Source organism: Gossypium hirsutum, chromosome D07 (assembly GCF_007990345.1).
Source record: "Gossypium hirsutum isolate 1008001.06 chromosome D07, Gossypium_hirsutum_v2.1, whole genome shotgun sequence".
Classification (NCBI taxonomy): domain Eukaryota; kingdom Viridiplantae; phylum Streptophyta; class Magnoliopsida; order Malvales; family Malvaceae; genus Gossypium; species Gossypium hirsutum.
Window position 1 is genome coordinate 15,272,973 of NC_053443.1, and position 18,008 is coordinate 15,290,980.

An 18,008-nucleotide genomic window follows, 5' to 3' on the forward strand; every position below is an offset into this window, starting at 1 on the left:
GGGCTCGACTCTCCCTAAAATGGAAAATTTTCTATTTAGGCCCTTTATAATTTTTAAAATTTTAAATTAGTAATACTAAAACTGCACTTTGGCCCACAAAATAATAAAAATTTGATTTAATCCTTTAAAAATTATAACAATATAGACTATTGAAACGGTGAAATTACATTTGTACTATTGTAAAAATGTACAATTTAATTTTGTCCCCCATGTTAAAAAATTTGGCTCTACCATTGGATCCCCATGTTTTACTTAGTCCATGAGCCCGGATTGTTGCTCAAAAAAATAAAAACAAATAAATTCAATCTATGCATAATAGTTATACGGTAAGCATATTATCACACATGTAATACAATGTCAGATTACTATTTTCACATAATACTCTCTTTCTCACACACACACACAAAAAAAAAGCCATGTTATTCTAGCTAATGAATGTAATGACATTTTTTGAGTAATGAATGAAATTTTAAAATTAAAAAACTAAAAGGATTTAAAATAATCATAAAAACTAAATTTATAATTTACACATACCAGATGAATAGTGGCATTTGACAAAAAAGTTAAAAACTTGAATTCAATAAAACCTACAAAAACTTGAGCAAAAAAAAAAAGTCCAAACTTGAACTCGAAAAACCCAAGCTCGAGACTAACCCGAACCTTAATTTAGTAATAAAAATTAAATATTTTATAAAAGCTTTAATAATTAGTTTTATTCAAATATTTTTTCTTATTAAATTAATTAATTAATATATAATGAAATAGTAATTTTTGAGAAAATGAGATTACTACTCTTACTCTTGCACAAACACCAAAAAATCAATGATATAGCACTTAATTTTCAAGTTCCTTCCTTTAGTTATTTTTCATTGTATTTAGCTTCTAGTTTTTGGAATATTAATTTATATTGGATAATTTAATTTTTAATTTGGATGATTTAGATATAAGAATACTTATATATTATCAAGTAACTATTGATAAAACAATTATAGAAACTATAAAATAAAAATCAAAAAGTTACATTACTGTTTAAACTTTTGTGTTATCAAATGGAAAAAATAAAAATAAACTTTACTAATTTGGACAAATAATTTTTATTTATTTATATTATGTATGTCCATTTTATGGTTTATGTTCGAGATTCATGATTTCCCTCCTAATAATGTTATTTTCAAAATTCGAACCTATAGTCTCCCTTATAAATATTTTTTTTATAATTAACAAAAGTTTAATTTTAAAGTTTTATAATTTTTTTTGGTAAGTCAACAAACGCAAAATAACAAAAGAAAACTAAGCAGTAGATTAATTAAGGGTCTATTTGTTTACATGTAAAAGGTTTTACGAAAAATATTTTCTATATTTTTCTATGTTTGGTTCACAGAAAACAGCTTGGTTAACAGAAAATAACTTACATGTCAACGTAAAATAATTCATTTTTTCCGGTAAAATAACTTACCCTTTTGAAAAATGTAAATCATTTTCCGGAAAAGAGCTCTTCTATAGATAATTTTGTTTTTATATAAAAATTAACTTAAATCAAACTTAATATTATTATATTGATAATAATTTTTATTTTTATTTTTAAAAATATTTAAAATATTATTTTTTTAATATTATTAAACATACATATTTAATTATTTATATTTAGTCATATAATAAATTATTAATATAATAAATATAATTTATTATTTTAATAAATTATTTAATAATTCAATTTTATTGTAATAATAAATTTTAAAAATAATAATTTTAAATAATATTATACACATATTATTGAAAATATTCAATATTAATATTTTAATAATAAATATTTATTACATTTATAAATATATTAATAATAAATATTTTATAGTATAAAGATTAAAATATGTCATAAGTCTATGTATACTTTACAGATTTACAATTTAGTCTTTATACTTTTATTTTTAAGAATTTAGTCTCTTTACTTTTCAAATTTAAAAATCAAGTCCAATTGTTGAGATCGTTAAATTTTTTTATCAATTCAATTAAACAATAAAAAATTAAGAAATTCTCAAATGTATGTTTGTTTCATTGAAAACAATTTTTATGAAATATTTTTTAAGAAATCTATCAAACAATAGAAAATATTTTACAAAGATTCATCTAAACACTAAAAAATATTAGCTTTTTTAGACAAATAAATTATTTTTCAAAAATTATTTTAAAAGAAACACACGGAGCCTAAATATGAAAACCATGCCTTTTTTGCTGAACTTGCAATCCATCTTTGGACTTCCTATTGACCATAGAACCTCTGTCATGGGATTGCACAGTAGCAATAAACTGAGTAAGTATCAAATATTAATTTATGAAAGTATAATGTATTTTAGAATTTAAAATAATATATATTTTAAATAATTATTATATTCTATTATTTAGTATTACAATTTTTTTAAAAAATTTTATATGAATTCAAATTATAATTTTTGTAAGCATAAAATACTTTTATTATGCATGTTGACACCATTTTTTTTGTGAAAATGAGATCAACTTGAATTTTGAAAAATGAAAACGAAAATGAAAGTCACCATCGATCTTTTTAATGAGGTGTGATCGGGACACCTCGAATAGTGGTTGTTTTTAATAAATAATTTGATTTTATTAAAACAACGATTTTGGTCCACAAAATTCAAAAAAAGGGGTTCGGGAGTCGATTACGTACAAGGAAGAATTAACACCCTCGTAATGCCCAAAATTAGTACCTAGTTGATTAATTAGTGTCTTAGTGTCGAAGATTAGAAACTTTAAAGTGATTTAAAATAAGATCCTTTATTGAAATGCTAAAAAAATCGAGAAACAGACATATTTTACGTTGATCGAGAAAGAGAATTACATCCCATAAGTTAGGATGCAATGTCCAGAATTCCCAATACGAAAATGAATACTAAAAAAGAATTTACTTATGTTGAAAGATATTTGATTATCTCGGGTTTAGGAAAGAGATCATGTCTCATGAGTTAGAACACGATTTTTGGTTAATTCCCGAGAGCATTTAAAAAACTTTGTTTGAAATGATTCGTGTATTTAGATTTATCGAGAAAATCGAAACCCCGTAAGTTAGGGTATGACCTTTCGAATATCAAAATACGAAAAAAAATGATATATCGAGTAAAGTAAAACATGATGTCGTAAAAAATGTGAAAATGAATTACATTGTGGATACGCAAACGAAACAATAATGAATACGATAGTGTAACGTAATACGAACGATAGTGATAAAAATAAGATAAAAAAAAGCGAGTCAATAGCATGCTGAATAATGAGTATATAAGCATATAAGAGTGAATTTTTTTTTTAAATAATAATGAAAGCGTGAATAAACAAATAAATTAGTGAATATAATTATAACAATGCAAAAGAGTATATGTATATGTATATGTATATGTATATGTATATATATATAAAGCATAAGATACAATAAGGAATATGCAAGCATGTATATATATATGAAAATTAAAAATATATATATATAAAGATATATAGATAAATAAGATATAAAGTATATAGATATGAAAATGAAAAATACGTATATAAAGATATATATATATAATAAGATATAAAGTATATATATATGAAAATTAAAAATACGTATATAAAGATATATATATAATAAGATATAATATATATATGAAAATTAAAAATGTATATAAATATGTGGATATGTATGTAAGTTATAAAATGATAAAAAGAAATGTGTATATACGTAAAAATAAAAATAAGAAGAATATATGTATATATATTTAAAATTATGAAATATAAAATGTGCAAGTGTGTATATGTATATATATGTATACATATAAATATAAATAATATATGTAATTATGTATATATAAAATTATAGACGTATAAATATATATATTATAAAAATGTATGATGGATATAGATATATATATATATGTATGTATAACAAAACGTATGTATATATATATAACAAAAATTTGAAATTAAAAAGACATAGTTGAGTAAATAGTAATAATAATATTTATAATAATATAATATAATAGTAATAATAATATGTAAAATGATCAATTTAACAATAAATAACTAATACCAGATAGAGGACTAAATTAAAAACTAGGCTAGAATGTGGGGTCAAATCGCTAATAAATAAAAGGTGAAGGATCAAACTGAATACACGGGTAACAGAGAGGGATTAAAGGAACAATTTTCCACCTTCTTTAAAACGACGTAGTTCAAGAAGGGACTGAATTGAAAATGCAAAAAGAAACATGGGATAAAATTAGAAAATAAATGGAAACCTGATTGCATGACACTGGAAAAGCAGAGGGACCATAACCATAAATAACCCCTTTCTCTGAAACGCACGGACCCTAAGAACAGGTCGGGTCGATGCATGGATCTTGGGCAGAACGACGCCATTTTAGGGCTACTATGACCAGCCCTAAACGGCACCGTTTAAAGGCCCTATAAAAGCCAACATTTCGTCCAAAAAATTCATTTTTTCCCGTTTTTAAAAAAAGATGGGAGTCTCTCAATCCTTTCCTTCTTCGGTCGTGGTCTCGTGGTCTGGCCACACCCTAATCACCGGCGACCGTTCGCCCGCCATCGTCGGCCACCATATGTGGCGGTCAGAGTTCCGAAAAGAACTCCCCTCGGCCTATTTGGCCTCCCCGAACCCTAATCCAAGCCTGAAATCCCTAAAAAATATAAGAAAATAGAAAAAAAAAACGAAGAAGACTCTTCGATTCCGCCTTCGTCAATCACAACAGAGGTAAAAAAAAAACTTCCAGTACCTTCTTTATATTTCTATGTATGTATTATACTTTGATAAACATGCAAAGACAAGGAATGGGGAAGTATACAACAAAAAATTAAAACAACAGTAGGAATAGACCTTCGAATGATTTTTCTGTTTGTATTCGATCTGTTCTTTTTGTTTTCTTTTTTTGGATCGGAACAAGTTTGTTCTTGTTTTTTATATTAGATCTCAAACCCCCCTTTTTTTTACAACATGTTCGGCTTTATAGCCAAAAGAAAAGAAAAATACATCAAAGAAAATCCCCCGGGTTTTTTATAAAAATATTACAAAAAAATAAAAATTACCTAAAATATTATAACTTTTTTTATTTACCAAAATATTACTTTTTTATTATTTACGAAAATATACCCAAAAAACAAAAAAAAACCTGCAAAAGCCTGCAAAAAGCTGACACTAGCTTGATAGGCTAATCACATTGGCGGCACCAAAGGTGCCAAAGAGATTGGTGGCACCAATGGCGCCAAAGTGATTGGCGGCACCAATGGTGCCAAATGACTAAAATTGGGCTAATTGCCTTCTAAGCCCTTCTTATTTATTATTTTCTTTTTATTCCCCTTCAACTCATTTTTTTATTTAATAACTCTATTTTAATTTAATAAACTATTCTCATTTAATAACTCTATTTTAATTTAATAAACTATTAAGTAATACTTAATTTTTTTAAATTAAAATAGAGTTATTAAATGAGAGAATTCTAATTAAGTGACCATTTGCAGTTTTAAGGACCTGACATGCAAATTTACCATTTTGAATTTTGAAAGTGAATTGCTGTTGCTGTGCGCACTAAAATTGAAATGTGGCTAATTGCCTTCTAAGCCCTCCTTAGAATTCTAATTAAGTAATAACTCTATTTTAATTTAATAAACTATTCTCATATAATAACTCTATTTTAATTAAAAAAATTAAGTATTACTTAATAGTTTATTAAATTAAAATAGAGTTATTAAATGAGAATAGTTTATTAAATTAAAATAGAGTTATTAAATAAAAAAATGAGTTGAAGGGGAATAAAAAGAAAATAATAAATAAGGAGGGCTTAGAAGGCAATTAGCCCAATTTTAGTCATTTGGCACCATTGGTGCCGCCAATCACTTTGGCACCATTGGTGCCACCAATCTCTTTGGCACCTTTGGTGCCGCCAATGTGATTGGCCTGATCAGGCCGGTGTCAGCTTTTTGCAGGCTTTTGCAGGTTTTCTTTTGTTTTTTTGGTATATTTTCGTAAATAATCAAAAATAATAATATTTTGGTTAATTTTTATTTTTTTATAATATTTTTGTAAAAAACCCAAATCCCCCCTTTGCTACTGTTTTATTTACTGTTATTGCTTTCTTTTTTGCAGGTGACTGCCGCAGAAGAGACATGACGTGACGGAGGTGTGTAAGGCGCGGTGGTAGGTGCTAGAGCGGTGGCAGACGCTAGGAGCCCCTAGGTGCGGCGCACCTAGGGTTTGACTTGTTTATTTTTTGATTTGATGTCTTGGGCTTGGGTTGAGTGGGCTGTTAGGGTTAGATTTAGATGGGTTGGAATTTGGGTCTTCATTGGGCCATCTGATTTGGGTTTATAATTGGGTTGGTTTGGGTTTTGGTGTTTAGGTTTTGGGCCCCAGGCAAATTTGGGCTTGTACAATGCAAATACATAAAAGAAACTCTTTTTCTTTTTTAAAAGTTTTTTATTTCATGGTAAATAATAATATAATGTAACAGCCCGATTTTAACCCTAATCGGAATAGTAGTTTCGGGACCATAAATCCTAGTTAGAAAAATATTTTAAAATTATTTTCTGTGTTTATTATGTATGAATTTACTTGTGTGAAAATTTCGTGCTTTAATTTTGTCGTTTGAGTGTCCGATTAAATAAAAGGATTAAATCGCGTAAAATGAAAATTTAGTGGTTATTTCTAAAAGGGCCGAATAGTGGTTGTTCTTTAAATATGGGGGTTTTATGTTGCAATTTGACCATTGAAAAGATAGTGGACAGCATTATGTTTATAATATATAGTTTTATTATTATTTATAAAGGTTATAATAATAATTTATATATTATAATGTTATTATAATAAAAACAAAACATAAGAAAGTGGCCATATTCATTATCTTGTGCCGAATGAAAAGAGAAAGAAAATAAGAAAACCAAGCTAGGTATTCGGCCCTTGTTCAAGCAAATTAAGGTATGTTTCGGTTTCGGTTTTTGATGATTTTTATGTTTTTGAGATTGTTGTTTCGAATACTACTCGACCCATGCTTAAATTTTTGAATTTGATGATGATTTTGTGTTTTTCCATTGTTGAAAGCTTGTGATTTTGTTGTTTAATGATAAAAAAATAAAAGATATGAAATGGATATATATATGTTGAAATTGAATTTTTTTATTATTTTGAGTAATTAGGGCTAAATTGCAAAAATAATAAATTGAGGGACTAAAATGTGAAATAAATGACATGCATGGACTTATATGAGCTTAGTGCATATTCGGCCAAACTATTGTGCAAGGAAAGTTTGTTTATTTTGTATTTTTGTGAAATAGGGATTAATTTGTGAAAAATGTAAAATGTTAGGGGCAAAAGTGTAATTTTCCCATTTATGTGTTTTTTGCATTTAATTCAATGAATATGTGGTTAAATTAGTTAAATTTGAACTTATTTAGATCAAGAACAGAAGAAAACGGAATTAGATCGGGGAAAGTCGAAAGTAGTCGAGTAGTCGACTGTGTCCGTCGATATCCGAGGTAAGTCGATAAGCATTTAAATGCTGTTAAATTCAAGAATATATAAATGATAAGTGATAAATTAAATTGTTTTATTTGTTATATGCTTTGGCTGAATGTGATTATCGAGATACAAATTTTGTTTCGAGTTTGATTCGATTGATAATCAACGCCTGAAAGCCCCGTACGAACCCTAGGAATAGATAGGATACTTATGTCATGACATAGTACTCTGATATGTGTTTTCGTGTAAGGCCACTTCTGGGACGTCGGCATCGACTTGTGTTTACGTGTAAGACCATGTCTAGGACATTGGCATCGTATTTGATTCGTGTAAGACCCTGTCTGGGACAGTGGCATCGATATGAGATAGCATGTAAGACCACGTCTGGGACGTTGGCATTGTTCGATATATGTGATTATCCGAGTATCCTATTAAATTCCGAATGGTTCAACGGGCAATGATAAGTTGTGATCGAAGGTGTAAAACAAGCTAAAACGATCAGGTATGAGTTAGTTGACTACCTATATAAAAATAAGGTAAGTTGGCCAGTTGGTATATGATACAAATTATATAAGTTACTAATGTGAACATATGTACATTGGTGGAGTATATTCGGCCATATGTTATGTATATGCATATGATGTTATATTTTGATTTAAAATTATATGTATATGTGTGTAAATATATATTCGGATATATAATGATATTATGTCTTTGAATTGATTGACACTTTGAATATATATACATATACATTCGGTTAAGATAAGATTTACTTAAGAAAACACATGTTTTATATGAAACGTTAAGCTTGAGGTTAAATGTGATTATGCTAGTATAATTTAATTTGGTTAAAAAAGGAGTTGATAATGTAGTTTATATTCGATCAAAATTTGATATGTAATAATGAGGTTAAAAAAATGAGAGCTGCACATGTGAACGGCATTATATATATTCGGTCAAATGTTAAACTTATGTGTATTCGGTTAAATATGGATTTGATGTATAGTACATGTTTGATAAATGTATTTTTCGATTATGGAAATGTATATGAATATTGAAAACATGATTTGAATTTGTTGTAACTAATTAAATGTTGTTAAGTTATCTATTTGCTTATGACTTACTAAGCTGTAATTGCTTACTCTGTGTGTTTTTCTTATGTTTTTAGAGTTCCAAAGACTTGCTCGGGTTGGAAGACGTTGGAGTCGTGATCACACTATCCGGTTATGGCTTCGGTAAATTAAAGCTTTGAGTTTTTGGTTATGTGGCATGTGTAGGCTAGTTTTAATTTAGTTTTTGTATATATATTTAGCCATGCGAAAATGACTTGATCTAATGCTAATGATCCAAGGTTTAAGTAATTTTGGTCATAGTAAAGGCGTGGGGTATGCTTGGTATATGAATTTGATAAGACGTAATGATATATATATATGTATGGTTTATAATTATTTTATTTTGGTAAGCTTGATATGGATGATGAATGTGTTATGGTTGTGGTTTGTCAATGATGCTAATGATAGAAATTTTCGGTCATGTATTAGTTTAATTTGTAAGTATGAATTATGGTTTAATTTGTGTGATAGAATGGTATTTAGATTTGGCTTGATTAAATAGGTAAAATACGAAATATATTGAAGATGAAATAATGGTTATTTCGATTTATGTGATGTAAATATAGGTGATGGTCATAATCTAGTTTGTGATTTGGCATTGGTGATCAAATCATGTAGTTAAGTATTTAGTTATATGTTAATTTTGAATTTGGTTGTATTCATTGTGTGGACTATGTTATGCTATGAATATTGGTAAATTGAAATGGTTAATTTGAGTAAATTTGTAATGGCATGAGTACATTGGTGAAATGGATTGAAAAAGGAAATTGATATATTATTATATATTCGGTTGATAAATTGTAAATATATATATATATGTCTTTGATAAGTTATTTGATAATTCGGTATGTAAAGGACTAACGGTTTTAATGCTTGAATTACAAAATGTGTAATATGACTATTTTGAGCCGTGTTTTATATGGTAATGCCTTGTAACCCTATTTTGGCGACGGATACGGGTTATGGGTGTTACATATAAAGTATAATGTATTATTTAATAATCAGGTTCATATAATCAATTTTTAGAATTCAATATAATTAACTTGTAATATGTCACATTTTTATAATAAAATTATTTAACCCAATTAATTTTATATAATTTTTACACTAACAAGTAACAATGATAAATTTTAATTAAAATATAATTTAAAATAGGGTAAATTACACCAACAGTCACTCAACTTCGGGGTAACTAACAAATGGTCACCTAGGTTTCATTTCAGTCACTCAATTTTTGAAAAATAACAAAACAGTCACTACATTATAAAAAAGTGACAAAACAGTCACTGATTAACAGTTTCCGCTAGTGTCTTAACGAGACTGCTAATGTGGCAAGTTAACTGCTGATGTGGCCAGCTAACTTGCCACGTTGGATGTCTACAGTGGAAACCACCCAATTTAAGAAGAAATTAAAAAAAAACCTTAATAACAGAGGAGAAGAAGAAGAAGAGAATTAAAAAAAAAGTTTTCTTTGCCTAATTTGGCGGGATTTGATTATTTGCCATTGAAACACCATGTCTTTGCTTTTCTTCTTCTTCTTGGCTCTATTCCTTTGTAACCTTCCACCATTGAAACACCATGTCTTTCCAAGCTATAATACAACCACCAAATAGATAAATCTCAGCTTCACTAAAACACCAAAAATTAAAGACAGATAAAATTTCTTTCAGACTCAAATCAATGAAAAAGAAAAAAAAATTGACCCATTGATTGAACCAACAAGGGAGTTTAATAAATTTGGAAAAGACCCAAAAAAGAAAATCTTGCAAAAAGTGGGTCATTTCTTCAAAATTTGATGATTTGAACATTACCTGCCATGATCAGAAGTGAGGAGAAGCTTGGGTAAATTGCCTTCTCCTTGTGTTACTGTGACCCCCAAAGCAACAACATTTTGATTTGAAGCTGCAACAGCCATGCCCGAGTAACTGCAGAAGAATATGAAGCAATTGGGTTAAAGCTTTGGCCTTAGATCGTTACCTTTGAAGTTTAAAGGAATCACTTGCAGAGATGCAGTATGGGATTGATTTGAAAACTGGAGGCATCTCCATTTTTTCTCTTCTCCTCTTCTTCTTCTTTTTTTCTTCTTTTTCTCTTCTTAAACCCTAAATTTGTATTGATAAGGCTGTTAAATTGGTGGTAATCAGTGAGCTGAAGGGTTTTTTGACACCAAGCACACCGTCATCTGCCATGTCACTTTGCCGTGACGTCTGTGACGGGAAGCGACAAAAAGGACTGTTTTGTCACTTTTCCAAAAAGGACTGAAATGAAACCATTGTACTGTTTTGTCAACTACCCCAAAGTTTAGTGACTATTGGTGTAATTTACCCTTTAAAATATTATATTATAATAAAATTTAACTTAAAATATAATATACTCGAACCAAAAAATACAAAAAACCCGAAAAAACCCAATTCAAGCAGGCGGCTACAACCTTTAGGTTCACATAATTTGACACACATTATTGAAATAGAAGAAAGATAGGAAATCAAACCCTCATGATTCAATGGATTTGGAAAATTAAAATAAAATTAAAGGCCTATTTGTCGCCTCTTTAGAAGCATACGGAACATGGGGTAGTTTATTCATTGTGCCTTTAATTTACTGTTTATGTGTTGTTTCCCCTTAGCCAAAATACTTCCCTGTACAGCCTTTCCCCAAACTTTGACCAACTCTTATTTCTTTTTATTAGTATGAAAATACAATTATAGTAGGAAAATAATGAGGGCAAGTTAGAATTTATGGCATTTAAAATATAAATTTATTTTCTTTACTGATAAATTTCAAAATTATACGTGCAGTTATATATATGAAATTTTTATTGTGGTTTAAATATATACTTAAAACTTTATATACACATTTAAAGAAATAAATAAATCAACTTATTTTTATTTTGGATAAATATAATTATTTACATATGCAATATATAAACATAAAATGATGTTATATCAATAATTGTATTAATAATTTACGAGAATTAGATCAAACCAAAATTTTATGTATAAAATTACATAAAATCAAAATTCATGTATGTAATTACATATTAAACCAAAATTATATATATTTTTAAGATTTATCGATTTTGTTTACAATCTAATCTCATATTAGTTGAGAACAGTTAACACTTTTCTGTTGTATTAGCATTATCGATTATATTATCTTAATTCTTAATTAATTGATTAATTACAATAAAATTATTTCTTACTTGAAAATTTTTAATATTTTGTATATTATTATTGTTTTAGTTTTTCTTTATATTTTTATACTTAACTTTCACTTTTAATATAGTTTAATAACTTTTTTTCATCTTTATTATTATTAGGGTAAACCATACCCATGGTCAGTTTTGTTTATCTCAGGTGACATTTTAGTCACTTATGTTTGAAATGTTACGTTTTAGTCACTTCCGTTATCTTGTTGTAACATTTTGGTCACTAAGCCGTTAATTACCGTTAACGATGTAATGGTAAGCTAATGTGGCACGTTAAATCATCATTTCAAACAAAAATTTTAGGTTAAATTATACAATTGGTTCCCATATTTTTTCGTTTTGAGAATTTTAAATTTTTTTTCTTTTATGTTCTTTTTAACTTTTTTTTTGTTTTTCATTCTCTTCTGCTTCTCCCTCTATTTTCCTACCTTCTCCATTTCTTTTAACGTATTAGGAAGTTGAATTGACAGTGAAGAAAGCAGGAAGTCGAAAACTATCATCGCCTATAACTAAAACCCATAAACGCATACCATCTACTAATTATCAAAACCCTCCACCACCACCACCCATCATCTTCATTTCATCCACTAATACCTTCACCACTACTATGACCTTCTTCCGAAAACATCTCAAAATCTCCAACTTTTGGACTACCCAAGATCGAAAGCAAAAGAGAATGGAAAAAAAAAAGGGGAAAGTTAAAAGATCATAAAAGGAAAAAATTAAATTGCTCAAAACGAAAAATACGATGACCAATTGTATAAATTAACCTAAATTTTTTTGTTTGAAAGGATGATTTAACGTGCCACATCAACTTACCATTACACCGTTAACGATAATTAACGGCTCGGTGACTAAAATGTTACAACACGATAACGTAAATAACTAAAACGTAACATTTCAAACATAAGTGACTAAAATATAACTTGAGGTAAACAAAAGTGACTATAGGTGCAGTTTACCTTTATAATTAAAGATAATTTAGTAAAATAAACTTTAAATAATATTTTTAACAGCTTTTTAAACTACCTTAGTTTCAATCCAAATAAATGTAAAAAAAAATTCATCTTTCTATTATGTACCAAAAAAGTTTGAATGTTTTCATTATTCAAAACATTTTTATTTATTTATGAAACGTGTTTTCAAAGATAACAAATGAAAATTGTTTTCTAAAAATAAAAATATATATGTTTTTAGAAATTGTAAAGAGATTTTCAATTTTAGATATTGAATTCTATTCAAACCAAATTTATTATATAATTAGTATGGTTCATCCATGTCACGTTGGGTTAATTCTTTGTTTGTCTCAAATTATAAAATAAAATTTTCAAGATTAAAATATACTCTAAGTCCATATACACTTTATACATTTGGAATTCAATCCTCCACTTTTACTTTTAAGAATTTAACCCTTCTATATTTCGAATTTAAAAATTTGCTTTCGAATTATATATAATTACGTAATATTTTAATAAAAAAGTTAATGGTATTAACTATTTGGACTAATCAATAACATTATAAAAATATAGAGACCAAATTATATTAGAAATTAAAGTATAAAGATTAAAATTCAATTTTAAGTATAATAAAAGGACTAAAATTAAAATTAACCATTTTTATAATGCAGGAAAAAGAGAGAAAGAAAACACCATCGTGAAGGAAGGTCAAAACATTTCATTATAGCAAATATAATTTATTTTAGTCTAAGTATGGTAACAAAATAAATAAATCAATTAATTAGAGATATGGACCTAATTGAACGTTCTAAATCTTTCAAATAAGGACCTAATCATATAAATGACAAAATGTAAGGGACCAGATTTAAAATTTTCAGTTATTCATTTCTGCCAAATGTTTAAGGCATTTCACTCTCTAACACCCCGAATTTCTTAGATTTAAATTATTAAATTGTGTCAAGTAATTTAATTTAGATCAATAGTTAAGTACCTTGGAGATGTGTTTCACGTCTTATGTTTAAATCTCTCTTTGAAAATTTTATATCAATTTTTTCTTGATTTTTTCGGTGTGAGTTATATTTTAATTTTTTTGACAAAAATGAGCATGTTGATTTAGTAATAAAACCTTTAACTTACCCAAAAGTCTCGTGTTAAAATATTTGTTTATGTAAAATGGAATAAAATTTTACTTTGTTTCTGCTTAGCCGCGCAGAAAGTGGGTCAAACTCAAACATCTAGCAACCTAATTAAGTGGATAACTAATCTACTGGATATGGTAGGATATTATCCTTTTATTTTTTAAAATAGTAAAAATAAAAATTTTCCCCCCAAAATTCTTCCATGTGCCTGTTCTTTCTCCCCTTTTTCCCACATCCCTGTTTCTTTCCAATTTCTTTTGTTTTGTTGACTAAAATTTTACTCTGCCATTTATTTTAATATTAAAATCAAGTATATTCATGGGTAAATATTTTATTTTAATATTAATATTAAGGATTTTCATGGGTAAAATTTATACATCAAGGGCTTATTTAATTACAAAAATAGTATAAGAATTTATTTAAATAAGGTATAATAGTCTAAGGGCTTTTTTTTTATATTGGCCTTTATTTATTTGCATTCGTTTATTATTCTTACAAGTTAACTCTTAAAAGTTTTTTTTTTTTGAAGTTACGACAATTACAATACATTCAATAATTACAAACACTGAATTAAGTAATTTACTCAACCACTAAAGTGAATGTCAATTGAGTCTTAACTCGATTAACATGGATAATATTGTCAATGTAGAAAGACGTGAGTTTGAATGCGCTGAAGCACAATGAGCTATAAGTAATGTTAGGTATTGTATAAAATAAAGCAAATATAAATAAAACCTATAATGAGATTGTTAAAAATAATCACTAAAGTGAATAACTAACTAATTAACTAATTTACTATAACTAACTAAAACAACTCACATATTAAGTTATTCAAAATAATACCTTTAAAAATATTAATTCACATATTTTAACGAGTTAATTGCATCAAGCATCCCCAAATTATGATTCTCATTTTAAAATTGTCTTTAAACTTCAAAACATTCTAATTACATCCTTCAACTATTGATGTTAAATCAATTAGGTCCTTTCGTTGTTAAAATTGTTACGACAACTTAAATTTTATGTAGTTAAATTTAAAATGATAGATTTTTAAAAAATAGAATGTTGTCGTATAACTTTTTAAAGTAAAAACTAAAAAAAAAATGAAAAAAATAGTATTCAATAAAGCTTCTGTAAAAGTTTCAAAAACCTCAAAACTAAGATTTTTAAAAACATCTATTTTAGGTAAAAAGACCTCTCTAGTCCCTCTCAATTTCAAAATGAGCAAATTGGTCCCTCTCAAAAAATTAAAGCAATTTTATGTCAATTTCTTTCTTCTTCTTCTTCTTCTTCTTCTTTTTTTTTGCTAAAAACATCCTTATTAATTTCGAAAGTGAGAAACTAAGGAAAAATAATCACGACGTTAATATTTTTGTCAATTGTACATCATTTTGATTGGTATAATAACAAATTTAGCCTTTGATGTTTACATATTTTGTCATTTTGGCCTTAATTCTAAAAAAATAAACAAATTTAGCATCACCATTAACACATTTACACAAATATTGTTCGATAAATTTGTTATTAGAACCAAATTGATAGAATGTGTAAACTTGGATGGGTAAATTTGTTATTATACCAATTAAAATCTTGTACAATTGATAGAAAACATTAACAATGTAAATAATTGACCTTAATTGTTCACTTTCGAAATTGAGAGGAAGTGGAAAGGGCTTTTTACCCAGTTTTTACAAAATTCATTTTTCATAATTTTTTTTATTTTAAATTGTATCACGTAAGATCTGACGTGTCGTTTAACACTTAAATTAATGATTTTAATAACGGAAGGACCTAATTGATATAATCTGAATAGAATTATTCGAGATTTAAGGAGGAATTCAAAATGAGAGTTATAGTAGTGCAATTAGCTTTATTTTAAACCATTTTACTTAGATATATTAATATTCTCATAGAATTAATAATCTTTTAAAGTAAACTATTTTTGCGGTATTTTTATATTCGAATTGCCAGCCACAAACTCTGCTTAATTCCAATTCTCTCACTAATCGATCATTTAAGTGTGATTAATCCTTCTTAAATGAAGAGCATCAAAGTCATCGTGAAAGAGTAATTTTTTAGTTCTCCCACGCGCTAGAAGAACTCGTGAAATCGTTTGTGTCGGTGATACCATCTAAATCATTTCTTCATTTATGATTCTGGTGTATAATATTATATTACAGACTGTTTCGTGTGTGTGTGTGTTTGGGCAAAAGTGTCAACAAAATCCATTAAATTGTTCGGTAAATGTATGATTTCATCATTAATGTGTTGATATGAGAAATGAAAACGTTGACACGTCACACAGATAATATGCTGACACGGAGCACTAAAAGTTTAATTGATTTTTTATTTTTGAGGTTTTTTAGATTTTTTTGTCTAAAAAAATTTATAAAAGATTGCAAACCATTTATAAAAATGTAACCATCGTCCGAATTGGAATGCGATGGGCTTCTAAAGTGATGGTTTGATCCCCACACTGCAGATGAAATATGGGAGTTTTCGAGTGTTACTGCATCACCTTGAACTCAAACACACCTTAAAACTATTACATTGACTCCTTCAAACACAAATATAAATAAATCTTTCTGTTCAAAAATTTCAATACTAAAAAAAATAATTTAGGAGAGATTTTTTTTTTGTAAGGGACGGTGGCTGAGACAGTTGGTGGAGTTGGGGAAGCAAAACCCCAATTTAAATAGGCAACCGAGAGGAAAAAAATACAAAAATAATAATGTGGGGGACACATAATTGGGATTTTCGAGATAGGATGTTTGGAAATTATCTCAAGATTCTTGGGTTATGATTTTTTTAGGGATAGGGTTGAAATTATGAGAGAAGAAAACACGCCCTATAGGACGTGTTTTCATCTGCGGTGGTAGAAGGGACTCTTGTAGGACGCGTTTTCAGCTTGCATGGAAGCCAACTTAGTTGATAACATGTCCTACGGGAGCGCTTTCAGAGTCTCTTCTGTCATTTTTACTGAAAACATGTCCTATAGGTCGTGTTTTCTTCTTTCCCATTTTTAACCCTAACCTGTAAATATATTTAATACCGTAACCCTAAACTTGAACCAAAGATTCTTGGGCTAGAGAATCCCGAATAAATTTTAAACATCATATTCACAATTTTTTTTAAATGCTTCTAACAAGACGGTTTTTTTAAAAATTATTCAGGCTTTTAAAAAAAACGATAAGAAGCGTTTTTCAGACTTGTCATGTCCAATATTTTCCAACATTTTGAAGTTATGTTTAATATCCAGAGATAATATTTTGAGTAGATTATTTTTATAAGGAGATTTGCATAAGGAGAAGATTATTTATGTTAAAGACCTGAATTTTAAAAATCGACTCAACAAAATAAATTAGTTCAAGTAAGTTTCTTTGTTATTGTTTTTGGATAATTTGTGCTATTTTTTTCTACATAATGTTTTCATTTTAAACATGTGAAACAGGTTATTTGGTTGAAGATTAGTACATGAATTAGAGCTGTTATTTATTATGACGGTGAAATTTGTGACACCAAAATTAGGTTCGTTTTTGCTTCAGTCCTATCTACAGAATTGACTTTCAATCGGAGCATAAAATTGCATGAGCTTTGGTAAAAATTAGGTTCGTTTAAGTCGGAGAAGAATTTCAAGCTTGAAATATAGATATCTAACGTCAATAAACCCCATTAGATATTATATATTTGAGCTCATAGGTGACATGAAGTTCGAGGCAATGCTCGATTCATATTGTTTTAGTGGATTAGCTATACTAGAGTTATATCCCACTTTGTCGACAGTGATGAAGGTGCTCTGTAATAGCCCGATTTTAGGCTTAGTCGGAACAGTGGTTTCGGGACCACAAATCCGACGAAAAAAAAAATGTAATGGCTTGAATTTTCAGAGGTGTCGGAACGGTGATTCGAGATCACTAAATTCGACAAATGGGTAGAAAATATTATTAATTTAGTAAGTATAAGTTAAATATGAAGTTAGGAAAATTTTTGAAATAGTGAATAGTGCACTAGAAATAAATATTAAAATAATTAGAATCGAAATGAGGTATCAAGACCTCGGGGATTTTAAACTGAGCCATAAAT

General features: G+C 27.8%; 1 long non-coding RNA gene across 1 annotated transcript; it reads left to right on the forward strand.

The window, feature by feature from the left end:
- The first annotated feature begins 6,873 nt into the window (after positions 1–6,873).
- Positions 6,874–8,958, forward strand: LOC121219425 (uncharacterized). Its single transcript, XR_005916159.1, has 3 exons — positions 6,874–6,970; positions 7,447–7,527; positions 8,679–8,958. It is a non-coding gene; the product is annotated as an uncharacterized lncRNA (long non-coding RNA).
- Positions 8,959–18,008: the final 9,050 nt, after the last annotated feature.